This window comes from Somniosus microcephalus, chromosome 2, assembly GCF_052327205.1.
Source record: "Somniosus microcephalus isolate GS21.2 chromosome 2, FLI_Smic_1.0, whole genome shotgun sequence".
Lineage (NCBI taxonomy): Eukaryota > Metazoa > Chordata > Chondrichthyes > Squaliformes > Somniosidae > Somniosus > Somniosus microcephalus.
In genome coordinates this window covers 33,190,918-33,217,298 of record NC_140988.1, presented here as the reverse complement: position 1 = coordinate 33,217,298, position 26,381 = coordinate 33,190,918, and positions in this window count along the sequence as shown.

The following is a 26,381-nucleotide window of genomic DNA, read 5'->3' as shown; positions in this document are numbered from 1 at the left end:
ACTGTGTACATTAGTGGGCCCTGCCGTGTGCATATCGTTCCTGGCTGCCATTTTTCTGTTCGGTAGTCGCGGGCCAAGACTGGTTGCCCTACATTGAAGCTCCTTGTTGGCTTCTCATGGATGTGCTGGAATTGCTTACTCTCAACATCTCTTCGTACGTTTGGTCTGAGCAAATCCAGGCAAGATCTTAACCTTCGGTTAAAGAATGTCATGGCTGGGGCCTGGTTGGTGACTGCATGTGTCGCATTCCGGTAGGCGAACAGGAAATTGTCCACCTTGTGCTGCAGTGGAATGTTGTCATTGTACATAGCCTTTACATGTCTGCCACAGAAGTCTGGCGCAGGATGAAGGCATCGTGGCTGCTGCCTTGAAAGCGGGTATTGACAGCTAGGGTGAGCTGCCTGTGGTCACACACCAGCTGGACGTTGAGCGAATGGTAGCCCTTCTGGTTGCGGTAATCCTCGGAATTCTCCAGAGGTGCCCGCAAAGCCACATGCGTGCAGTCAATGGCGCCCTGCACCATGGGGAAGCCCGCGAATGCTGCAAAGCCCATTGCACGCTGTTGCTGCTTGGCAAGGGCCATGGAGAAGGAGATGAACTGACGTCTCCTTTTGAAAAGGGCATTGGTCACCTGGCGGATGCAGCAATGCACGGTGAACTGGGAGATGTTGGAAATGTCCCCAGTAGCAGATTGGAAGGAGCCGGTGGCATAGAAGTTGAGAGCCACCGTCACCTTCACAGCCACCGACAGAGACGTCCTGCTCCTCAGATGTGGCTGCAGATCACCGCCAAGCAGGTGGCAGATCTCTGTGACCACCTCCCTTCGGAATCGCAGCCTCCGAACACACTGCTCGCCAGACATGTTGAGATAGGAGAACTGCTGGCGGTATACCCTGGGTGGGTAAGGCCTCCGTTCCCGACGCCTGTTGCCCCCTCTCCGTCTAGCCAGGACTGCCACTCTCTCACGGCGTCTGTGAGCCCTTTGGATGCAATGGAGAAGGCCAGCGTTTGCACCCATTGCAGCCCCCATTATATGTTAGCAAACAATGATATGTCAATGAAGGCAAAGACAAGTGGAAAGCTGTGGCCTGAAGCCACAAGTACCTGTCCGAGTGTTGAGCCAAAGCAGAAAGCTCTCTACCTTGGTCTCTCTGCAAAGATTCGTCTCTCAAGAAGGAGTGCTGCGAAATGGCAGCCTTTTCTAGTGCAGGAGGAGTGCCCTTTAATTTGCGCCCCCCGCGCCCCGCATCGACTGAGCACCGTTCCACTCTACCAGTCGCTAGGGGCGCCAGGCGCACAAGAGGGTGTCGCGACTGAATTTCCGGTTTGGGGCGCACAAAGGGCGTTGCACGAGGAAATGACGTCAGGATCTGCGTGCGCAGCTGAGCGCGCGCAAAGACTTTGCGCCGCCGCTAAATCGTGAGTGAAGTTGGGGAGAGGCGCAGATCGCGCTGCGCCCGGCCGCTAGCCGCCTAGCACCCGACATCTACTCCTCCTAAGGCGCTACCGGCTGGCGCAACCAACTGAATTTCTAGGCCTATGACTCTATGAGAAACAATGTCGACTGTATACAACTAGATCTTATATTCCCCTCTTCCATAGACTTTCTCCACTGAATTGGTGAGCTTTAAAGTTGACTGTCAGTGGGTCTAAAGCGATCATGAACGGTAACCCTTGTGAAGGCAGAAAGACTTTGTAATGGAGTCAACTAAAATCACGCACACCATTCGTATGAATTGACACTTACCTACTGACAACAACCAAATCCAAAGGCCTAGAAATTCAGTTGGTTGCGCCAGCCGTTAGCGCCTTAGGAGGAGTAGATGTCGGGCGCTAGGCAGGTAGCGCCCGGGCGCAGCGCGAACTGCGCCTCGCCCCAACTTCACTAGAGATTTAGCGGCGGCGCAAAGTCTTTGCGCGCGCTCAGCTGCGCGCGCATATCATGACGTAATTTCCTCGTGCAACGCCCTTTGTGCGCCCCCAGCCGGAACTTCAGTGGCAACGCCCCATTGTGCGCCTGGCGCCCCTAGCGACTGTTAGAGTGGAACGGTGCTCAGCCGATGCGGGGCGCGGGGGGCGCAAATTAAAGGGCACTCCTCCTGCACTATAAAAGCCTGCCATTTCGCAGCACTCCCTCTTGAGAAACGGATCTTTGGAGAGAGACCAAGGTAGATAGCTTTCTGCTTTGGCCCAACACTCGGACAGGTACTTCTGGCTTCAGGCCACAGCTTTCCACTAGTCTTTGCCTTCATTGACATCTCATTGTTTGCCAGCATATTATGGGGGCTGCAATGGGTGTCAACGCTGGCTTTCTCAATTACATCCAAAGGGCTCACAGACGCCGTGAGAGAGTGGCAGCCCTGGCTAGACGGAGAGGGGGCAACAGGCGTCGGCAAAGGAGGCCTTACCCACCCAGGGTATACCGCCAGCAGTTCTCCTATCTCAACATGTCTGAGGAGCAGTGTGTTCGGAGGCTGCGATTCAGAAGGGACGTGGTCACAGAGATCTGCCAGCTGCTTGTCGGTGATCTGCAGCCACAGCTGAGGAGCAGGACGTCTCTGTCGGTGGCACTGAAGGTGACGCTGGCTCTCAACTTCTATGCCACCGGCTCCTTCCAATCCGCTACTGGGGACATTGCCAACATCTCCCAGTTCGCCGTGCATTGCTGCATCCGCCAGGTGACCAATGCCCTTTTCAAAAGGAGACGTCAGTTCATCTCCTTCTCCATGGCCCTTGCCAAGCAGCAACAGCGTGCAATGGGCTTTGCAGCATTCGCGGGCTTCCCCATGGTGCAGGGCGCCATTGACTGCACGCATGTGTCTTTGCGGGCACCTCTGGAGAATGCCGAGGATTACCGCAACCGGAAGGGCTACCATTCCCTCAATGTTCAGCTGGTGTGTGACCACAGGCAGCTCATCCTAGCTGTCAATGCCCGCTTTCCAGGCAGCAGCCACGATGCCTTCATCCTGTGACAGACTTCTGTGGCAGACATGTTCCAGGCACAGCCTCACCCACGAGGATGGCTTATGGGGGACAAAGGCTATCCTTTGTGTACCTGGCTGATGACCCCGCTCCGTGCGCCCAGCTCCCCTGCTGAAGAGGGATACAATGAGAGCCATCAAGCGACCAGGAACATCATCGAACAAACAATCGGCGTCCTGAAGCAACGGTTCCGCTGTCTGGATCGTTCCGGTGGAGCCCTACAGTATTCGCCGAAGCGAGTCTCCCATTTCGTGGTCGTTTGCTGCATGCTGCACAACCTGGCTATCCGCAGGACTCAGCCACTGCCACCACAGATTGGAGGACCACCTGAGGAGGAGGAGGAGGAGGAGGAGGAGGAGGACCAGCACAGGAGGGAGGCCGAAAGTGCAAGGGCCGCCCGTCGCTGGCTTATTGAACGTCGGTTCTAGGCCCCCTCTCAGGGACTGGCTTGTGCCAATGTCAGCAGATGAATGTGGCCGCTCCACAAGCCCTCAGCCGAGCAGGGCAACCAGGACTTAACCAAAAAACCATGCACACTGCAATTTAACAACAATAATTTATTGAAAACCTCTGCCCTTCCCACATTACATGCTCATGTGGAGAAGCCCCCTCCAAAAACACAAAACTACCAGTCTCGGCCTTACAAAAAGAAAGAAAGACACCAGTCTCGGCCTTACACAAAAACAACTGCACCAGTGTCGGCCTTACAACAAGCACCAGGCATTTGTGCATACCTCTACTTTTTGCCCTGCGAGGGCGATGCCTTGCGCATCCTTGCCTGGCCCCTGCCCACCCTGCTGCTCCTCCTCAATGGGAGCCCAGTGGCTGCAGCAAGGCTGGGGGAAGGCTGCTGAGGGGCAGATGGCGAGACGGCAGATGCCCTTGGGGGTCGGCCTGCACCAGCTCTGGCCTTGGAGTGTCCGGCTGCTGACTGCTCCAACTCTGGCTGGGCGGCAGCAGTCTGTCCAGCAGCTCGTGGCAGCTGCAATGGTGGAGTGGCAGTGTCGGCTGCAGGAATGGTGGCAACCTGGCAGATCGCAGGTGCTCGCTGGTCGCCTGAGACACTGGCACTCGCACGGGCCAGCACTGCAGGATGCGCAGCAAACAGCTGAAGAACAGACTGCTGGGCTGCTGCTGCGCGGCGAGTGCCCTGGCGATGCCTGGCTGATCCAGCGAGGGTGGCAGCAGTTAGTGCCCGTGTGGCCCTGGCCTCTGTCCGCATGACACCAGCCAGTGAATGGACGGCATGACTGAGCACTTGGCTAGAAGCCAACTGTGCTGCCGCGAAGTCCTGCAGACTCCTGGCCTGTGCTGCACTGAATAGTTCCAGACTCCTGGCCTGTGCTGCACTAAATTGTTGCAGACTCCTGGCCTGTGCTGCTCCGAATTGCTGCACACTCCTTGACAGACACTCTGTGGAGTCAGGCATCCTTGCCACTGCAGCCATGAGCTCAGTGTGCCTGCGCTCAGCCTGGATGGCCATTTCCTCTAGGATGCGCACCTCCTCTGCGCTGACCGTCGCAGGACTGGAGGCCGCACTCACCCTCTGGGGAGAAGTCCGCCGAGCTTCCCCACCCCTCCCGCGTTGCTGCAGGCCGCTGGGCCCCGGAGCTTCACTCTCCTCCAACCCTTCCCCCCGGCTCCCCTCCAGGGAAGACGTGTCTCCTACATCGCCATGGGCTGGCGCGGCTGAGGGTGGTACTGATGGGCCGGCTTCCTCTTCCTCCTCCTCGTCTTCCGAAGGGCTGGCAGTGGCAGCTTGAGGGCCCGCCTCCTCACCTGGCAATTTACCATCTGAAAGCAGGAAGGCACAAGAGTAGCTTTAGAGTGAGGACAGGGCGGCAGCGAGGGAGGCATGAGTGGTGCCATTCACTGCATTGGTCGGACAGTGGCAAAGGATGCTGATCTGATGCGCAAGTGGAACGAGAGAGGTCCAAAAGGTGATGCCCTTACCATTGGTGCCCAGAACAGGGTCGGCATCTCCACTGGCGACGGGGCCAATCAGCCGGCCTACCATAATGCGCTCCACACGCTGGTCGAGGTCGGAGAGCTCTTTGAGGTCAGGACGGCCTCCCCCGGTCTCAGTTCGGTTGCGCCGGTTGTGCGCAACCTTGGCCTGCAAGAGAAAGGACGGCCTCTAAGTACAGTGTGTAGCCCTGATCTTGTCTGCACTGCCTCCCATGGTCGAATAGCTTGGACAGTGTGTAGCCCTGATCTTGTCTGCACTGCCTCCCATGGTCGAATAGCTTGGACAGTGTGTAGCCTGATCTTGTCTGCAATGCCTCCCATGGTCGAATAGCTTGGACAGTGTGTAAAGTGCTGAATGTCCAATTGATTTTCATGCCAGTCCCATAGCTGCTGGATGAGGGCTGGCCATTAGGGCTTTCAGGTCCCTTTGCCCATAATGTGAGGTGCACATGCAAGGATGAGGAGGACACTGGAAAGGGTACTCACCCTGACAACCCGAGTGAGGTCGTTGAACTTCTTCCGGCATTGCACAGGAGTCCTGGCAACCACGCTGTTGGAAGACACCCTGTTGGACACCTCCCTCCAGGCTTTCCGGTAGGCGCTGGGCAGCGGCCTCTTGCCACCTTCTGGGAACAAAACATGGCGCCTGCGCTCCACTCTGCCAACCAGCAGCCTCAGGTCACCGTCGCTGAAGCGCTGCGCTCTCTCCCTGGCCTTCTCCATAGTCCTGGGCGTTGTACAGGTGAAGCTGAAGTGGTCAGGCCTAGGTTGAGGGCTGCAGTGTGCAGGGCGTGGCAGGCAAACAAATCCACCCTCCCCCTTTAAGAGCTGACCGGCGCCAGAGTGTCTGCCGTCAATCAAGAACTCGCCGCACCTGCGCTGCGCCCGGCCTCGGGGGTATCGCTCAGCACCGCCGGCTTAGCGCCTAAAGATAATCGTGCATCGCCTGTTTTAGCGCAGCAGCAACCTCTTGGGGCGATGCGACTGAATATCGGCGAAGGGGGCGCGACTTTGCGCCGGGCGCAAACTTTAGCGGCCGCCCGACTGTACCGCCCCAAAAGTGGCTATACTGAATTTCTAGGCCAAAGTGTCTTAAGGTAAATTTACTGCTTTACCAACTGCTTCTCCATATCAAGAGAACTGTACTAAACATAACGAGTTCACATCTCTGCACACCAATAATAGATAAAAAGAAACACCAGCTTCTTCCTAACAAGTCTGACCCAATTCACATCAATGATCAAAGAAAGATGCCTGTCTGATAAAATGAACCTGGAGAATTTACAATAATGCAATGGCAATTTTGGAGTTAAGGCTCATTTTCAGGGAAGGTAAGAGGGAGCTTTGTGCCACAGCACAAATTTTCTAATACTCTACGTGGGATCGCGGGTCATGAAATCGCGTGCGCAGCCTCATTTTGCGAAAAAAAAGTGGACCTACTGGAGGCTGCGCTCATGGCCAATACAAGCCTAATAACTGCTTAAAATGTATTCAGTCTGGTTCAACCCTGGATCTTATGGCTTTCTAACCACTTGCCAACTGGCAGCATTGCTCACCAGAACTATTGCAGGGATAAAAACCCAGATATCGCAATATGATAAGCAAAAAACAAAAATGTAATGTTCAAACCTAAAATTAAAAAGTGACACTTACCTTGCTGACTCTTGCAGGTGGGCTTTCCAGCAGTTTGTGGATTGCCTGCTGTAAGAGTAGGCAAGGTAAGAATTGATTTTTAATTTTAGGTTTGGATGGTACATTTTATTTTTGCTTATCATATTGCTTTATCCGGATTTTTACTGTTCCATTAGCTTTTGTTGCTGTTCAGGGTTTGTGTTTTGCATTGCAAGATTTTCATATCCAGATGCATTTCTTACTACGGTCTTGCTCCTAGCTGTGATTTCATTGGAGCAAACAAGATGGCCAGGAATTCCTCTGAGGGTTCCAGTGGCGCTCCTATATTTGCAGAAGGAAGAACAGTTTTTGAGGGAACCATAGGGAGGTGTGCGTCTGTTCCTCATTAGTTATGTACACACCCATTCTTCCCACAGGATCTGCATTTACAGGCACTTGCTGAGCTTGTCTTCAGTACCTCTCTTGATGGCCAACCTGGAGATAACTTGAAACACAGGGTGCCTCTTTCAATGGGCAGGCATTACACTTTTATTTTACAAATCCTCTAAACTACAATGGGCGACATATGCCAAATGAATCAATCTACTATCCATAGATGCATCAAGTAACAGAGGCCTTGTTTGTATGTTCATCACTTTCCCTGTGGAAAGGAAGGATCGGATTAATAGGACACAGAGGGGTTGATTTTCATTGATCCGTGGAGTCGGGATTGGAGGCGTGCGGGGGGTTAAAGTCCTGAATTTGGTGGTCCCGACACCATTCCGCCCCCAACCTGCCTCCATGTTAGTTTCAAAGGAGTCGGTTACCCGCCCCGCACTGGGACCCGCCTACCCGAGGCGGGAAGGGATTAGTGCCAATTAACTGCCTGTTAAGAGGTAGTTAACAGGCAGTTTTTAGCCTAATACTTATTTTAAAGTGTAAGGGGTTTTAGATCGCAGAGGTTTCTCTCTCTAGAGGCCTCTCTCTCTTGCACAGTAAAACCGTGAGTGGTTCGACCCACTTGCCCCTTAGATTCTGTACTCTGGACTTTGGGGCAGGAACTCCAATGTAGAGAAAAATCTTGTAGACCAAGTTTGATGAAACGAAATGAAATTTTATTGCATAATGTAAAACAAATCAAATGCAAGCAAATAAGAGGGTACATGGGAGGGAAAAACACAAACAAATCATAACGACACAATACCAACTAAGGCAAATACAGGCATATTATACTCTACAAAGATCATCATGAAATGAGAAAACACACGAAACATCGAGGGACAACAACTCATGTTAATTATACCCAAAATGTCCACCCCCTTTAACCTATCTAGATCCGATTATGAAGGGCCAGAAACATGCTCACCAGTCCAATGGGAAAAGTATAGAGTTTTGAAGTCTTGTGTTTTGATCCTTTCAGGCGTCCTGTCTCCATGTGGTTAGTGGAGCCCCAGCGAGCTGCGCCACATCTCTCCCTCTCTCTCTCAAGTTGGAGGTCACGGACAGGCTGGACACTGGTGGGCCTGGATGTCGGCGGAGTCGAGGAGCGTCTGCTCGACCCCGGTCAGAGGAGCCTCGGACTGGCCCCCTTTTTTCCCTTCTGTAGTTTTTTGTTGTCTCTTCTCCCGAGCCGGAGTGGGTCGATGGCCTCCCGTTTCGTCAATGGCCCGGGGTTGGTCGATGATCTCCCGATGTTTTACCCCGGGGTGGGACGCTGGCTCGAACCATCTTCTTCTCCTTCTTCTAGCGATGACGCCACCGATACGATGGTAGCACCACGATGACTGTCTTTGTTTCTACCCCTGGGTTCCCCAGATATACTTCTCAGGAGAAGCCTCTTTCTCCCGCCCAAATCAGGTTAGTCTTTGTTTAACTTTTGGCGGGCTCATCGCACAGCGGGGTAGTTATTATATTTTAAAATACTTTGGGATGGCCGGTAAAGGGCCATCTCTGGTCTGGAATGACCTTCATTGTTTTTAATGTCCTGGTGATGTCCTTAACGGGTCCTTGATGCTCTTCTCATGAATATGAAACTGTTCCCTTTTGTCTGGGTAAACATTTAGATGGCCTTTATCTACAGGCCGATCTTGACTGGATCTGCATCCAATCTATATGTATATGTGGGTGTCTGGTTTTGTTCTCTCAGAAACGGCTTCCAGAACTTACTGTGGGCTGAATCCACAAAGCTGCCTGAGGACTGCAGGAACCATTTTAAAGTGTCCCAATAAGTTGGTCACGGGGTCTGGCAGCCATTTTGAATGCCCCTTTTTCCTAGGCTTCTTTTAAAACAGTCTTTAAAATCATGGCCTCTTCTGCCATTCGACCCTTTATAATATCAAGTTCAATTTTGCAAATCCTACAAAAGCTTGAAGTATGGGATTCCCGATGGCTCCAAACCATGCCAAATTAGAGGAGTCGGGCCGTTGGGTTGAAGGACTTGGAGGGGTCGAGATGTCAGTGTTCAGGTGAGTGATGTGTGCATGAGTGCAAAGGTAAGTGTGTTTGGTATGTCTAAAGTGTGTAAAGAAGTTTAAATTACCTGTACTTACCTTTACAGCCTTCCTTCCTTTAGGTTTCGGGAGTCCATCATCTAACCGACACAGAAAGCAGAATGGCTCAATCTGTCATAAGTGACAGCCTGCAGCTTTCTGTGCCGGTGAGATTTCTAACTGAGTCTGTGTAGAAGGACTCATGTTAGAAGTAAGACTGTCAGTGTCTGACAGCTTCAAACAGTTGTGAAACACTGCTATTTCATCTGTCAAAATGTCTTGACAGATTAAATTTCAGTCTGTGATGTCACCTGTTGCCGGGTGGCCCTTAATTGGCCTGCTGAGCCCGTTGGGCGGGCTCAACAAGGTCAATCAAGTTAAAATCGCGTGGGTTGGCTAGAACTTGATGGAGGCGGGACTACAACTCTGAAAGTTGTAGTCCCGCCTCCAACCCGACTTCTGAATGAAAATCACCCCCAGAAAGTCTCCCAAGTGCTAAGCTTGCCAAAAGTATAGAATGTTGTAGATGGTACCCATGTACTTTGCAGGCCAATGAACCTGGTTGCAACCTCCTGACCGGGAAGGTAAACTGTTGTCCTAGAATCATAGAATCATAGAAATATATGGCACAGAAGGAGCCCATGATTCAGCCTATTGTTTCTGTGCCGGCCAAAAAAGAGCTATCCAGCCTAATCACACTTTCCAGCTTGTAGGTTACGGCACTTCAAGTCCATATCCAAGTACTTCTTAAATATGATGTGGGTTTCTGCCGCTACCACCCTTTCAGGCAGTGAGTTCCAGACCCCCACCACCCTCTGGGTAAAAAAGATTCTTCTCAACTCCCCTCTAATCATTCTACCAATTACATTAAATCTATGCCCCTTGGTTATTGACCTCTCTGCTAAGGGAAATAGCTCCACCCTATCCACTCTATCTAGACCCCTCATAATTTTATACACCTCAATTAAGTCTCCCTCAGCCTCCTCTGCTCCAAGAAAACCAACCCCAGCCCATCCAATCTTTCCTCATAGCTAAAATTCTCCAGTCCTGGCAACATCCTCGTAAATCTCCTCTGTACCCTCTCTAGTGCAATCACATCTTTCCTGTGGTGTGGTGACCAGAACTGTAGGCAGTACTCTAGCTGTGGCCTAACTATTATTTTATACAGTTCAAGCATAACCTCCCTGCTCTTATATTCTATGACTTGGCTAATAAAGGACAGTATCTCGTATGCCTTCTTAATCACTTTCTCTACCTGTCCCGCTAAGGGATAAGAACATAAGAACATAAGAATTAGGAGCGGGAGTAGGCCACACAGCTCTTCGAGCCTGCTCTGCCATTCAATAAGATCATGGCTGATCATCGACCTCAACTCCACTTTCCCGCTCGATCCCCATATCTCTTGATTCCCCAAGGGTACAAAAATCTATCTATCTCAGCCTTGAATATACTCAATGACTCAGCCTCCACAGCCCTTTGGGGCAGAGAATTCCAAAGATCACAACCCTCTGAGTGAAGAAATTCACACAGTATACACAGTACACAGTATCCCCACAGTGCAGATAGAGGCCATTTCGGCCCATCGAGCCTGCACCGACACATATCCCACCCTATCCCTGTAACCCCACGTATTTAATCCCCTAACATTAAGGGTCAATTTAACATAGCCAAATCAACCTAACCTGCACATCTTTGGATTCCTCCTCATCTCTGTCTTAACTGGCCGACCCTTAGCCAGAGACTATGCCCCCTAGTTCTAGACACTCCAGCCAGGGGAAACAACCTCTCAGCATCTACCCTGTCAATCCCCTTCAGAATCTTACTTGTTTCAATGAGATCACCTCATTCTTCTAAACTCCAGAGCGTATAGGCCCAATCTACTCAATCTCTCCTCATCCCAGGGATCAATCTAGTGAACCTTCGTTCACCGCCTCTAAGGCATATATGTTCTTTCTCAGATAAGGAGACCAAAACTGTGCACAGCACTTAAGGTGCGGTCTCACCAAAGCCCTGTACAATTGTAGTAAGACTTCCTTACTCTTATACTCCAACCCCCTTGCTATAAAAGCCAACATGCCATTTGCCTTCCTAATTGCTGGCTGTACCTGCATGCTAACTCTCTGTGTTTCCTGTACGAGGACACCTATATCTCTCTGAACTCTAATATTTAATAGTTTCTCACCATTTAAAAAATATTCTGTTTTTCTATTCTTCCTACCAAAGTGAATAACCTCATCTTTCCTCACGTTATACTCCATCTGCCACATTATGGGCCACTAACTTAATCCCTTTGCAGGCTCTATGGGGGAAAATTCCGGTTGGTTAGCACCTCCCGCTAGCGCCTTGAGAGGGTGTAACGGGGCGCTGATGCCGGGGCGAGGCAAGTCCAGCGATGCACGGCAAATTCAGCCCTCGCGTTGCGCCGCCGGTAGGAGTTACCACCGGGGACTTCAACACCAGGCAGGTCATAATGTCAGTGAGCCTGGGCGCCCTATCTGCAAAATTGATTTTCGCCACCTACATTAGCGCCTCGCCCCGACAGCGACAGGGAGAGGAGGCATCAAGCAGGCGGAAGCCAGCTCCAGGGATGTTATTTAAAGGGATTGTGAGTAATGAGTCACAGCTGTCAGGTTAGTGGAGTTTCAGTGCTTCTTTGTCAGTTTGACATTGTGAAACAGTTTCATTCAGTAATTTAAAGGTTCTTTTGTATCAGGAGTTTTGTGGTATCTAAAAAGTAGTTACATTTATTCTTACAAAATATCAAGCTGCGACACTTAATGGGGGCTGTACTGGCAGTCAACCTCGCCCTCCAGGATCTACGGTGGAGGGAGCGGAGGCAGTGAGAAAGACTGGAGCATTTGCACAGAGGGAGGAGGAGGGCCATCAGGGATCTCAACAGGAGGCCTTACCCTCCGAGGGTATTCCGAGAGCACTTCTACTTCCAATTAAGCAAGGAGCAGTGTATTATAAGGCTCCGCTTCACCGAGGAGGTGGTCACAGAACTCCGCCACCTCCGGCAACCAGACCTCCAGCCTCAGATCAGAGCGACCAAGGCTCTCTCAGTGGCAGTCAAGGTCACCGTCGCCCTCAATGTCTTTGCCAGCGGATCCTTCCAGTCTGCAACAGGAGATATAGGGAACATCTCGCAGTTCGCCATCCATCGCTGCATCCGGGAGGTCACAGAGGTCACATTTGCTTCCCCATCACCAGAGAGAAGCAGGAAAAGGGTGCATGTTGCTTTGCCAGGATAGCGGGATTCCTCGTGTTGCAGGGCACCATTGACTGCACCCATGTGGCTTTGCAGGCACCGCATAACAATCCTGAGGTCTTCCATAACCACAAAGGCTACCAGTCACTTAATGTGCAGTTGGTGTGCGACCACACACAGTGAATCTTCAATGTGAATGCCCACTATCCTGGCAGCAGCCATGATGCCTTCATCCTGCGCCAGACCGGTGTGCCAGCACTCTTCCAGCCACCACGTCAAGCTCGCGGCTGACTGCTTGGAGACAAGGGCTATCCACTCTCCACCTGGCTCATGATACCCCTCCGCAACCCTAAAACTCCTGCCCAGCACTTATAATGAGAGCTATGCTGTCACCAGGAACATCATCGAGCAAACCATCGGGGTGCTCAAGCAGTGGTTCCGCTGCCTTGACCACTCGGGAGGAGCCCTCCAGTACTCGGCTGAGCAGGTGTCCCATGTCGTGGTGGTTTGCTGCATGCTCCACAACTTGGCCATCATGAGGGCCCAGCCCTTGCCACCAAGGATTGTGGGACCATCTCAAGAGGAGGAAGAGGGAGAGGAGGAGGAGGCGGATGAGGAGGAGGAGGAGGAACAGGAGCGAGGGAGGAGGCAGCCACTCAATCGGCGTTACGGAAGATCGGTCCGTGACCGCCTCATCAGGCTGTGGTTCCAATAAATTAAACCCAGATCCCCATTGCTCGTCGGATCCCCATCATTCCAACTCTGTTGCACACCACAACACAGTACAAAGCTGAAATGAGAAACTCCACAAAACTGAATTAATAAATTTATCAATGATCAGTCAACACATATTTACAACATCAATATTAACTAATCACCCTTGTGCAATCCTTCAGTGCTTCTCTTTACTGTGTCTTTGCCTACTCTAGTGCTCCTACGAAGTGTTGGCCCAATGGCTGCAGCACGGCTGGTGGAATGCTGCTGAGTGTCCGTGCAGGAGACTTCAGATGGCCTTGCAGGACACCCTCAACCAGCTCTGGGCCTGGAAGGCTTGGCTGCAGACTGCACCACATCAGCATGAGCGGCAGCAGTCTGGGCTGGCTGGATGACAGGCAGCGACAAGGGCAATGGTGGAGTGGCAGTGGTGGGAGCAGGAATGCTGTCATCCTGAAAGAGGACAGAAGGTTCCTGCTCCACTGATCCACTGCCACTGCCCGGGGACAGCACCTCAGCATCCCTAGCCATCTGTTGGAGCACAGATTGGTGGCCTGCTGTAACACAGTGAAAGCCCCGGTCAATGGTGGTAGACCCAGCCATGATGGCAGCAGTCAGAGCTTGTGTTGCATCAAGCTGAGACTGCATGAGAGCAGTCTAAGATTGAATGCCACCAAGCATAGTCTGCATTACAGCACTAACACATTGCATTGCTTCCGCCTGTGCTGCAATGGAAGCTGCCAGATTGCCCATCACTCACGGCATCAGGTCTGGATCAACACGATCTCTGTGTAAGTGCAGGGTTCTCAAAATTCCCGCACTCCCCAAATTATGGATCAAGGGACACTGTTTGGACAAGTTATTAAAAACAGGGTACCCAAAATGGCTTCTGTAACCTCGTGACCAAAACCGACAGGATTTTAAAACAGGGCTCTGCAGTCAGGCAGGCCCGGAGACGAAACTTAAAATGCAGGAATCTGTGAGAAGGACTCTGTGGAGACAGCCAGCCAAAGTAAACACAGAATATGCATTCATTCGACTTGTAAAAAATCAAGCTAGAATGGGCCTAAAATCGTGGCCATTAGGTTTCTGCATATTTAATCGGTAACAGCTCACAGTAGCCATCAAGTCAGGATGGGGACAATTAAGGTTCATCCATGACAAACAACCAGGACATCGGGGCCATTAGACCCGGAGACAACCACTCCAAAAGTAATTAAGGTAAATGGTTTGTAGGGGGTTTCTCTTGCTCGTTCTGGTCTCCTGCCAGGCTTCGTGCAATAATTACCCTTGAGTGGTTCGACCCACTCCCCCTACGGAAATGGGGAACACACGGCACATCGTAAAAGGGGAAACACATTACGATTACCCTTAACTCCCTCCCCTATACCTAAACTAAGTTTCAACCTGGGGAACTTGGGATCATGCTCACCACTCTTGTAATCGCGAAAAAGGGGGGTTCGCAGCCTTTTGGCACCGCTTTCCGTCGTCACGTGGATTTGGAAGCTTCTGGTGCAGTCGATATTCTCTCTCCCTCGAGGCGGTGGGGTAGACACAGCCTCGATGAGCGCTCGTCAAGGTTGAGATCCACTATCGTGGATTTGGGTTCATGGAGCAGACTTCAGATGCAGGCTGTTGAAGAAGTGCATGTACATGGAAGAATCTTTCCGGCCTGGATCGCCGGTTCTCCAGAGGGTTTCTTCTCCGTCGGCCTGGGTCGTCGATGATCTCCCGACCCCAGTACCTGGGCCACCCTTGTCGTCTTCTCGTCGTGGCCGAGCCTTGTTCGGCTGAACACCGACCACGTTGTCTTTTCACCGAAGTCGTCTGTCTTTAAAAAGACGAAAACGTCTTCATCAATTCCGCATCTGCCAAAGTGGAAGAGGCGCCTAGCCTGGCACCGTCCGTCCTTCGTTCGTTCCTTGTAGAAGAAGTCCTTGAAGAAGTAGAAGTCTGAAGTCGCCCAGTGTAGCAGTAGTCGAGGAAGAAGTCCGAAGTTGTTCCAGTAACTTAGATGGACTTTCAATCCATAGTTATACCCTTTTGGGACAGTCTTATCTCCCGCCAAATCATAGTCCTGTCTTTGTATTAATTTTGGCGGGCAGAAATCTCTGCAGGGGCGCTTTGTCTTGTAACGGAGCCGGTGATAACTTAAACTGGCCTTCCTGGCCGATAATGTCTTTTAATGTCTTTTTCATTGTCACCGCGACTCGGTTCGCATATTGATCGGTCCGGAGATTTTCCTTGATGGCTGCTAAACGGTTTCTCCTTTGTACAATAAATGGGTATAAGTGTTTTTGCATTGTCCGCCCATATCTTGATGGGCCCCATCCTGTACTTAGAATTCATTGAATATGTATGCTGTTTCTCTGAGTTTCAGTTCCCAGATACTGGCTTTCGCGGGCTTACTGTCTTCAATCCACAAGCCTGTCTGGCTTGCAGTAACAGAAATAAAATGGTTCAGAAACTGATCACGGGGCCCGGCGGCCATTTTGTATGCCCTTTTATCAAAGGTTTTTCTGTGCAAGCTTACTTTGGTCAATAAACAGTCTTATTTTATCCGGTTTTCTTGCGTGGTTTTTGCTGAAAATTTTGAATCTTACAGGTTGCAATCATTTAAACAAGCCCGCCAAAAGTAAGACAAAGGGACTAACCTGATTTGGCACACAGATAAGGAGTTGAAGAACGGGTATAATTGTAGGCCCATCAGTGGTAATCGCTCTTAGCTCTTGCTCTGGCCTCTCATCGTTTGGCTTTTGGCCTGCTGCCACTCGTTCTCGTTTCCTGGCCTCATGGCGGGCTCTCTTCTCGCTCTCCACACCGCTCAACAACCAAGGATGCCCATTACACCGGGGCCAAACGCGGGAGCAGAACGAGACCCGAGTTCAAACCCACACAGGACACACAGGCCACAAACGGGCAGACGAGACGAGATGAGACAAAGAAGAAGGTAAACCGATAAAAGCAGAGAAGGGTAGCGACAGACGCATTGGGGAAAAAAACAAACACCTAGTTATAAGCTGGCATTTGGTGAATAAGTTGGCGTTGCATGCGTGGACAGTACGAATAAGCTGGTGTTTGAAGAGTGGGTGGCAGTGTCCGTGACGAATGAACTAGTGTTCGAAGCATGGGTAGTAAAATCTTTTAAACGGTAATGACCGCCAATCGACCCCCGACTGTGACGTTACCGCCGCCGACCGCCCAAGGGAGAAGAAGAAGAAAACCCATCGCGACTCAACGATGATGGTAGCTGAGGAAAAGGAAGGGTGCTTCGCATCAACCACTTCAGCGCCGCAGCCTGAGACCACGTGGCAACAGGATACCCCAATGGACAGCGGGAGCGGACCTCAAAACTCACAACCATTTAAGCAACAGGTTTTGGATTGGTGAGCATGAATTCCTGGCCCCTCATAGCTTAATCTAGTTAGGTATAGGGGGTGGGATAAGGATAGGGGGATTGTTTAATGTAATTGTTTTCCCTCGATGTGCCGTGTGTTCCCCATTCCCATATAAGTGTAATTGTTTATGCCTGTAATTTTCATACCAGTAATTTTCATAAGATTGTTTTATTCTGCTTTTAATAAAATTTTGGTTTTCTTACACCAAACCACTTGTCTACTCGATTTTCTGTATCGCCGCCTGTACCTAAGTCCGGTGTCTAGAACCCAGGGGTGTGGGAGCGATTCGAACCACTCAAAGGACAGTCAGAGGTGCAGCTGACTGGGCACACACCACCCCCTACAGAAATGACAACCGCGGCAGGACTCCGGCAACAGGGGTGCGATACAGTAGACAATGGTTCGGATGAGCAAACCATGATGGAGGATAGGATTTCTGATTATGTGGTTAGCAAGGTGAATATCACAAAGAAGTGGATCACCACTCTGTTAAGGGCTGGGCATTCGGTAGATGCAGCAGCTAAGTGGACAGAGGGGAGGGAACACAATAAGTCCTTAGAGAAGGCAGTCTGGCTGATGTGTTTCAAAAAGCAGGTCCAGCTTTTGGACAGGCTCGTTGCAACACAGGCAGCCATATTAAAGGAGTCAGCTCTGGAAATCCAGGATAAGGCTCTAGCAGGGGAAAAGTTACTGGTAGCATTGCAGGCCCTGAATCAGGAGAGGTTGCATTTAATGGGAGAACATAAGGCCAAGTTGGAATACCTACAGTGCCAAGTCACCGAAGCCAAGGGTAATGAGTTAAGGTTGTGGGAAAAGAACGCCCGTCTAGCAAGACAACTTAGAGAACAGGAGGAGAAAGTAAAAGAGGTAAAGGCAGCTTACAAGCTAGCGAGTGAACAGAGGTTTGAAGATGCAAATCCTGGCCCCTGCAAGGAACAGAGAAAATCTGAGCCTGGCCCTGAGGAAGGCGAAAGGCATGGTGTGCCTCATAAGCCCGAAGGCAGGCCAGGCGGATTTTATGGGAAACAAGGGGAGGACAGTTCAAATATCACCGGTAGTGCCCAGGGACGACCCGGTTGAGGAACAGGAGGTCTCACGACCACCACCTGTAGCGCCAGGTTTCAGTGAGGTCTGGCAGCAAGGTGGGGTGGAGCCAGAGGTGGGAGCAGAGGTGGAGCAACCCCCGCCAGAGAGGTCGGAGCCGGGACCGATGTGCCCAGCCCGGCATCGGAGGTTCGGCCCACCCGTCAATAGCGACGATGAGGGATCCCTCCAAAACCAGTTCGTATTACCCTATAGCACCCAACAGCTTAGGGCTATGGTGAGCCATATCCCAAAGCTCTCCGAAAAGGGGGACCCCTCGATCCACTTCAGGGAAGTAGAGCAGGCAGCCAGCGTCAACGACTGTGATGGTGCTGAGCAGGCCAAAATGCTGCTATTCTCCCTGGAGAGTAGGCTCCTCCAATCCCTCTCTGACGAGTGTAAGAAGGGGCAGTGCGGGTATGAGGAGCTCAGGGATGAAGTTCTGGAGGCCATGGGGATGAATGGGGGAAGTCCTTTCTCCCGTGTGGAGAAGACGGTCCAGCTCACAGGGGAAACCCCGCATGCTTTCGCGGACAGGTTATGGCCGGTGTACCGGAGTGCCTGTCCGGGGAAATCTAACCGGGCATTCCTAAACGGGGATCCACTGGCCCATTGGCTCTGTTGCCTGGTGGCAAACAGCTTGCCACAGGTCCGGGCCAAGGCGGAAGTCTGGTTCGACCCCAAGAATCCCCAGACCACCGAGCTTACAGTGATCAGACAGTTGACCCTAGCCTATAAGAACAGCAGGGAACCAATGTACACCCACCCAAGGGGAAGGTGCATGAGGTAAAACCCAGACTGGGTAGGAAAGAGTGGCATCAGGGGGGGAATAACCACCCCAACCCAAAGCTGAATTGTTAAGGGTGTGGGAAGGACGGTCATTGGCGGAAGGAGTGCAAAAACCCTTGGAAAGACAACAAGGGAAAGAATTCCACAGCCCCAGCCCAAAAGGCAGAGGCGGGAATCCCTCCCGCAGAGGTCGAGTCATTCTTGGACACCATGATGTCCTTATTGACTGGACACGGGAGAGTAGCAGCCGTTACTGGTGCTCTGACCCCATCAGCCCCATCCAACCCACAGCCATGACTAGAGCCAGCGCAGCCTGTTTACCTGTGTTCCCTTCGATACGATGAATGGAAAAGACCCCTCGTGGAGATGGAGGTGGAAAAGGTGAAGGGGACCTATCTGTTGGACATGGGGGCATCATGCACCGTGGTCCATTCAGATAACCCCATCACCTCACCTCTATCTAACAGGGTCCCATACAGTCTGTCGGGGTTCACAGGCAAAGAACAAGCCGGCTCGTTTTCCATCCCGCTCACCATTCGTTTAGGACCGCTCTGCTCTAAATGGACCTGTTTCCTGATGAAATGGGAAGTGGAGGGTGGAAGAGGGGTCCTGGGAGCTGACTTTATTGTGGGCCACGGGATCCTGGTCGATTTAAGAAATCATTGCCTATGGGGGGCAAGTACAGGAAAGGACGGCGAGATAGTAATAATCCCAGGGAAAGAAGGGAAGGGGACCCTATGCACCATGAAGCCCAAAGTGGGTTATAACCTCGAGCTTATTGTCAGTAACACCCCAAAGGAGTTCCAGGCATTTGTGCAGGCCCACCTGGTCACATTTGCCACACACAAACACGACTGCGGGAGGGTCAACGGGTTTGAGTTCAGCGTAGACGGGGACCCCATGGCCCGACCACAGAAACAGTATAACTTCCCCAGGGAAGCGGAGCCAGACATGGAAGCAGCCATGTCTTCCTTAGTACAGCAGGGGGTTCTGAGACCGATAGCTACCCACGTAAACTCTCCACTGTGGCCAGTTAGAAAGCCGGACAATTCCTGGAGGGCCACGGTGGACTATTGAGTGCTCAGCAGTAACATCCCAGCCGGTGCACCCAAGGTAGCAGCAGTTGCCGACCTGATAGGAAGTATCCCAGCATCCGCGACCACTTTCACGGTGCCAGATATTTCCAACGGGTTTTGGTCCATCCCTTTAAGGAGGGAGGCTCAGTACAAGTTTGCCTTTACATTTAAAGGGCAATAGTACACGTGGAACTGCTTGCCTCAGAGCTTTCATAACAGCCCCAGCATTTTCCATCAGTGCATGGCAAACAGTTTAAAGGATTTCAGTCAGCCCAGACAGTTGGTTCAATATGTGGATGACCTGCTTCTCTTCACCGATTCGAGAGAGGAGCATGACCCACTATTGGCTGAACTGTTGGAGCTGCTCCGGCAAAAGGGCTTCAAAGTAAACCCCAAGAAAGTGCAGATCGGCCAGCAGGAAGTGAAATTCCTAGGCCTGACCATACGCGCTGGAGAAAGGGCCATTGATAAGGCTAGGAGAGAAGCGGTACCAGTGTTACCAGTCCCCAACACAGTCACGGGTGTGAGGTCGTTTCTAGGGCTAACCGGGTACTGCAGAGACTTCGTTGAAGACTATGCAGCCACAGCGGCCCCTCTGCTCCGACTCCTACACAAGGGAGTGGAGTGGGTTTGGGATGAGGGTTGCCAGGCAGCATTTGTCAGGCTCAAGAAGGACTTGCAGACCGCACCAGCTCTAGGGGCCATAGATGGGGGGAAAGAGTTTTTCCTGGAGGTAGCAGCCAGCGGGGATAGCCTGAGTGCTGTGCTGCTCCAAGAGTGGCACGGCAGGCTGAGGGCAATGGTCTACTCCTCCAGGATACTCATGGAGGTGGAGAGGAGCTACTCCAACTGTGAGCGGCACCTCTTGGCCACACATTGGGCTGTGAAAAGATCACTAATCTTCACACGCACCTCTCCCATCACCCTCCTCACCCATCACACACCCACGCAGATGCTTCTGGATGGGAGGATCAAGGATGGAACAGTGAGCAGTGCCCGCATTGCCTGCTGGACACTGCTCCTCTCACAGATGGATCTTAAGGTGAAGGGTCTCTGCGAGCCAAAGCTCGCAGCCAACCTGGTATATCCTGGAACAGCCCACCGGTGTTCCATAGAAGAGGTTTGGGAAGTGAACATAGGTTTACGGGCTGGGATACATCGCACGGGCTGTGAGATCTATGTAGACGCTTCCAGCACGGTCTCTGCTGGCGAGCGTCTTATGGGGTGTGGAGTTTATGACCTAGCGGCAAACATTGCCCTGGCAATTAAGCTCCCCAGCACCATGAGCGCCCAGCAGGCTGAACTGTCCGTGATAGTGTACGTCGTTACACACCCCAAAATCTTCCCTACCCCATACATGATTTGCTCGGACAGCATATTTACGTGCAATTCGTGTACGGAGTACTTGGCCATCTGGTCCCACCGCGGATACACCTCCGCCGACGGGAGACCCCTCACAGTGAAACCCCTGCTGGAGAAAATCCTGGCAGCAGTGGGGGAGGAAGGGGAGGTCTTCATTCACAAGGTGAAGGCCCATTCCTCCACAGAACCCCGCGGCCAAGGCAACCAGCAGGCTGACATGCTTGCCAAGGAGGGTGCCCGCACCGGCACTTTCTGGGACCCCTATGGGCCCAGGCCCATGGCCCCAGTCAGAGGTAGGGACAGAACACAAGGGAGTGCAGGGGTAGCTTTAGCCCCGGACCTTAAGACGGTCCAAGCCCAAGACCCCGTCCTCAAAGCAGTCCTCAGTGCAGTGACTGAGGGAAAAAGGGTAGAGGATCCTTATGGCACAGCAACCCTCTCCGTCAAAGAGGGCATGCTGTTCCGGGGGGAACAATGGGTTGTGCCGCAGCAACACCGGAGGGAATTCCTTCAACTGGCCCATGAGCGTCCAGGAGCGGGGCATCCCGGGCCTGAGACCACCTGGCAGCAGGTGGAACAGGCGGGATGGTGGCCAGGACTCAGGGAAGATGTCCGCGAGTTCTGCGTCGGCTGTCTGGTGTGCGCTGCTAATAACCCTGACCCCCACAAAAGGAAGGTACCTATGGGACACATCAGGAGGGTAGAGGGACCATGGCAGTCGATACAGGTCGACTACATCGGGCCCCTACCCACCGCCCAGGGAGGCTATAAGTACTGCCTAGTCCTGGGGGATGTGTTCACCAAATGGGTAGAAGCCTTCCCCTGCAGAACAGCCACAGCTCTGGGTACTGCCAGGATCCTGGTCCGGGAGATGTTCTCGCGGTGGGGTCTACCACAGTATGTGGAGTCCGACCAAGGGAGTCACTTCACCGGACAGGTGATGCAGAATACCCTTATGCTGCTAGGCATCGAGGGGAAGTGGCACGTGGCCCACAACCCACAGTCATCAGGGATTGTGGAGAGGATGAATAGGACCCTAAAAGAAAGGTTGAGGAAGGAGATGGTGGACTCGCCCCGTAAATGGGCCGAGGTCCTACCGTTGGTTCTGATGGGGATCTGGGCCAGCCAGTCAAAAAGCATGGGTTACTCCCCGTACAAGCTGATGACTGGCAGGATTATGCGGACCCCCACCCATGTACTAGCCCCGGTGCTCACAGAAGGTCAGCTCAGAGAGGTAAACCGGGACAGGTTCGCCCGAAACCTCTTCGAGCACCTTAAACAGGTCCATGAGCAGACGGCTGGGAACATGGGAAAACAGCATCGGAGTAACCGATTGCTGTTAGAACTCCGAAAGCACAACGTGTGGGAGGTAGGGGATCAGGTCATGGTGAGGAACTATGCCCGAGTAGGGAGTCTGGAACCATTATACATGGGGCCCTACAGCGTTGTAGACAAGGCCAACCCCACGGTATACGCCGTTAAGATGCCTCGGCGTACCAAATGGTTTCACATTAATCAGTGTAAACTGTTGAAACCCGAAAAAAGAAAACAGCCAGTTGGGGTAGGGTCTGAGGATAGAAATCCTCGGCCTGCAGCGGGAAAAAGTTCACGGACTGCACAGGCAAGCGCTGTGGCTTGTTTAAGGGGAGGGGCCATCCCGCCCAACGATTGGGACACTCCCCCACTCTTCTGGGCTCCAGATGAGGAGGGACCCGAGGGCGAAGACCCTGCCCCTGACCCAGGTTCAGAGGAGGAGGGACCTGAGGGCGAAGACCCCGCCCCGGAACCAGGTTTGGGACCTGGGGGCGGAGACTCTCAGCCTGCAGCAACAGGCTGCGAAGAGTTACCTGCCCCAGCCCAGGTTCGGGAGAGGTAAAGCCTGAGGAAGAAGATCCCCGGCCAGCGGCAGTGGTAAGCCCACAGACCGCACCGGAGGGGACGACGGTTCGGGTTAAAGCCCACCAGCCAAGAAAACCCCACCTGCCAAAGTCCCTAGAAGGTCCCCACGGACGCCCCAGCCAAGGAAACCCTGGCCACCGGCTCCCCATTTTAAAGGGACAGCCTCCCGAGTCAGGGGTAAGTCCAAAGACATAGGTCCCCAGCCAGCAGCCACACGCTGCCAGGGACTGGAAGTGCAGGACAGTGTGGCCACACCGATTAGGCTGGCCGCCCGGAGACGGGCTGCGGATGTACATGGTAGGTAATTTAAGTTTAGGTATTTAGCTTAAGTTTGGGTGTTCAGTTTAAGCATTAAACAAGGTGATGGGTTGTTTTAATTAAGTAATAGTCTGCTAAGAGTGTGTGTATTTGAGTCGAAGTCATGAGACCCGACTATGCTTCACCCAAGCCAGAGAATCTCTTGGGGACCTGGCTGTATGTTTTTTATCTGTTGCAGATGGACTTTCAGGATGAAGGGGGGCGTGATCCTACTCGCCCTGATAGGACTGAGCATTGGAAAGAGAGGTGACGTGGAGGAATCCCACATCTATGGGTGTTCGGGAGATAGAGCACCGATAGTGACCAACGGATGCGGCAAATGGGATGTGGAGGAGACCGCCGTCTACGTCCACGAGGGAAGGTGGCCAGGGTGGCTGGGGTCCAATTCGTCTCAGTACTCCAGCCAGACCGGGTTCACGTACAGGGAGGCCTCCCTCCTGTGCCCCAGGGTACAGGTCGTTACCACAAGGGTTAGCGTCACTGTAGGGAAACGTGTATGTTTAACGTGCAAAAGACACATTCCTTTGGATAGGTGGTGGTGGCTCAGAAAGCTGAGCAAAGATATGAGAAACCCCGCAGTCGAGTGGGAACGGCTGGGGAACAATACCCATCGGACGATTACAGGGACCCACGGGGGATTAAGTGTGTGTTGGGACAAGTGGTGGGAACCGGATCAAGGGATTTATATCTGTATGTGGGGGTCAGAGAGGGTCTGCCCCGCAGGCATATCCATCATTTTCCACCAGCAGTGGCAAGATGCCGGGGAGGGAATGAAGTGGGGTACCAGCCTGAAGGCGTGCACGGTCCCATACTCCCCGATCCCAGTCAATGCCACTGAGCTTGTGACCCGCCCCTGAAAGCCACTGCCCACGACCCAGGCAGTGAGAACACACATGGAAGGGTGCCCCACCACCACCAAGGGACCAGGGAATGGGCTGGTATTAGTGCCTACGGATCAGGTGCTGTACCAGGGGGTACACTACGCGGTAGCCTCCGTGATTTTAAATCTCTCCGAGGTACACTTACCGGAGTGGTGCCCCAAAGAAACAGAGCAGCTATACCAAGCCCTTTTAAAGGAGATGTTCAGAAAATTTCATGAGTTCGATTTCACCAATGTCAACAAAACCGAACTGTACACCACACCCCATGAGTTTTTGGGTAATGCAGGGAGACAAAGAAGGGGAGCATGGAATGATGTTTTTACTGCGTTTAACACTGGGTCCTCTGTCATCAACAGTTTGGATGACATAGAATTGCAGACTCAGATAAATGGTTTAAAAACACAGTTAAAGAAAATCTTAATGGATGAGAACAAGATAGTGGGCTCAGAGTTACATGAGGACCAGGCCATGATGGTCCACTTAAAAGAGATTATAGCAGAGCTGGAGAAGCACGCAAAGACCGTGAATGCCCTCTGACCAGGCTGCGCAGAACAAGGTGTGCGTGCTGTATGGGGCATGGTTGCTGGGCGAGGGCCGCAGTAATCTGGAGGATTTAAAACAGGGTTTAGTCCCCTCCTGGATCAGCAACAAGCAACTCGCAGCCCTCCATCCATTTAAGAATGCATTAAGCCCGTGCCAACTCCGGCTTGCTTCTGAAGCCTACCCAGTCCCAGTGGATTGTGGACGGTCCAACCACACCATTATGGGTATAGTAGTTAGGATGCCGGTCATGGGTAGGACAGCCCGACCTGCGCCGGTATACAGGGTTGAGAACATTGGAGTCATTCAAGGGGGTGCACACATTCGTTTCACAACTGTCCCACCTTATGTCATAAAGGGGTCAGAATCGCCTTTGCACCAAGAACAAGAACCTCCGGAAAGGCGCTATCCCGAAAGGGTCAGGAAACCGCCCCAAAGACTGAATCTATAATTGGACTTTTGTTATTGAATGTACATGTAAAAATGTAATTGTTATTTGAATATTAAGGGGGTATTATTAATCTAAAAAGGGAGGAATTGTAGTGTATGTGCTTTAAGTCAGAACTACTTTTTACAGCTCCTGTATACTGTAGTACCGGCAGTAACCACACCGGTATATAAGCTGTGCGCATGCCTCTGTACCCCAGTCTAGAAATTACTCACCTCCAGTAAAGACCTGTTATTTGTTTAATGTACAGCATCCGTGTAATTATTTATCCACTGAACCACGGGTCTAACAAACCTGATCTCCTATCTCCCACTCGTGGTGTTTTCTCGGCTCGAGCAGCAATCGGTTACTCCGATGCTGCCTTCCCATGTTCCCAGCCGCCTGCTCATGGACCTGCTTCAGGTGCTCAAAGAGGTTACGGGCGAACCTGTCCCAGCTTACCTCACTGAGCTGACCCTCCATGAGCACCGGGGCTAGTACATGGGTGGGGGCCCGCATAACCCTGCCAGTCAGTAGCTCGTACGGGGAATACCTCGTGCTCTTAGACTGGCTGGCCCGGATCCCCATCAAAACCAACAGTAGGACCTCGGCCCATTTACGGGGCGAGACCACCGTTTCCTTCCTTAACCTTTCTTTGAGGGTCCGATTCATGCATTCTACAATCCCCGATGACTGGGGGTTGTGGGCCACGTGCCATTTCCCATCAATGCCTAGCAGCATCAGGGTGTTCTGCATCACCTGTCCGGTGAAGTGACTCCCTTGGTCGGACTCCACATCCTGTGGTAGTCCCCACCTCGAGAACACTTCCCGGACCAGGATCCTGGCAGTACCCAGAGCTGTGGCTGTTCTGCAGGGAGAGGCCTCTACCCACTTGGTTAAACACGTCCACCAGGACTAGGAAGTACTTATAGCCTCCCTGGGCAGTGGGCAGGGGCCCGATGTAGTCGACTTGTATCGACTGCCATGGTCCCTCTACCCTCCTGACGTGTCCCATAGGGACCTTCCCTTTGTGGGGGTTAGGGTTGTTCGCAGCGCACACAAGACTGCCTGTGCAGAACTCGTGGACATCGTCCCTGAGTCCCGGCCACCATCCAGCCTGTTCCACCCGTTGCCAGGTGGTCTCAGGCCCGGGGTGTCCCGCTCCTGGACCCTCATGGGCCAGTTGAAGGAATTCCCTCCGGTGCTGCTGCGTCACAACCCACTGTTCCCCCCGGAACAGCATACCCCCTTTAACGGAGAGGGTCGCTGTGCCGTATGGACCTTCTACTCCCTTTCCCTCAGCCATAGCGCTGAGGACTGCTTTGAGGACGGGGCCTTGGGCTTGGACCGTCTTAAGGTCCGGGGCTAACACTATCCCTACATTCCCTTGGGTCCCGTCCCTACCTCTGACCGCCGCCATGGGTCTGGACCCAAATGGGTCCCTGAAAGTGCCTGTGCGGGCACCCTCCTTGGCGAGCAAGTCAGCCTGCTGGTTGCCTTGGCCGCGGGGTTCTGTGGAGGAATGGGCTTTCACCTTGTGGATGAACACCTCCCCTTCCTCCCCTACTGCTGCCAGGATCTTTTCCAGCAGGGGTTTAACTGTGAGGGGTCTCCCGTCAACGGAGGTGTATCCGCA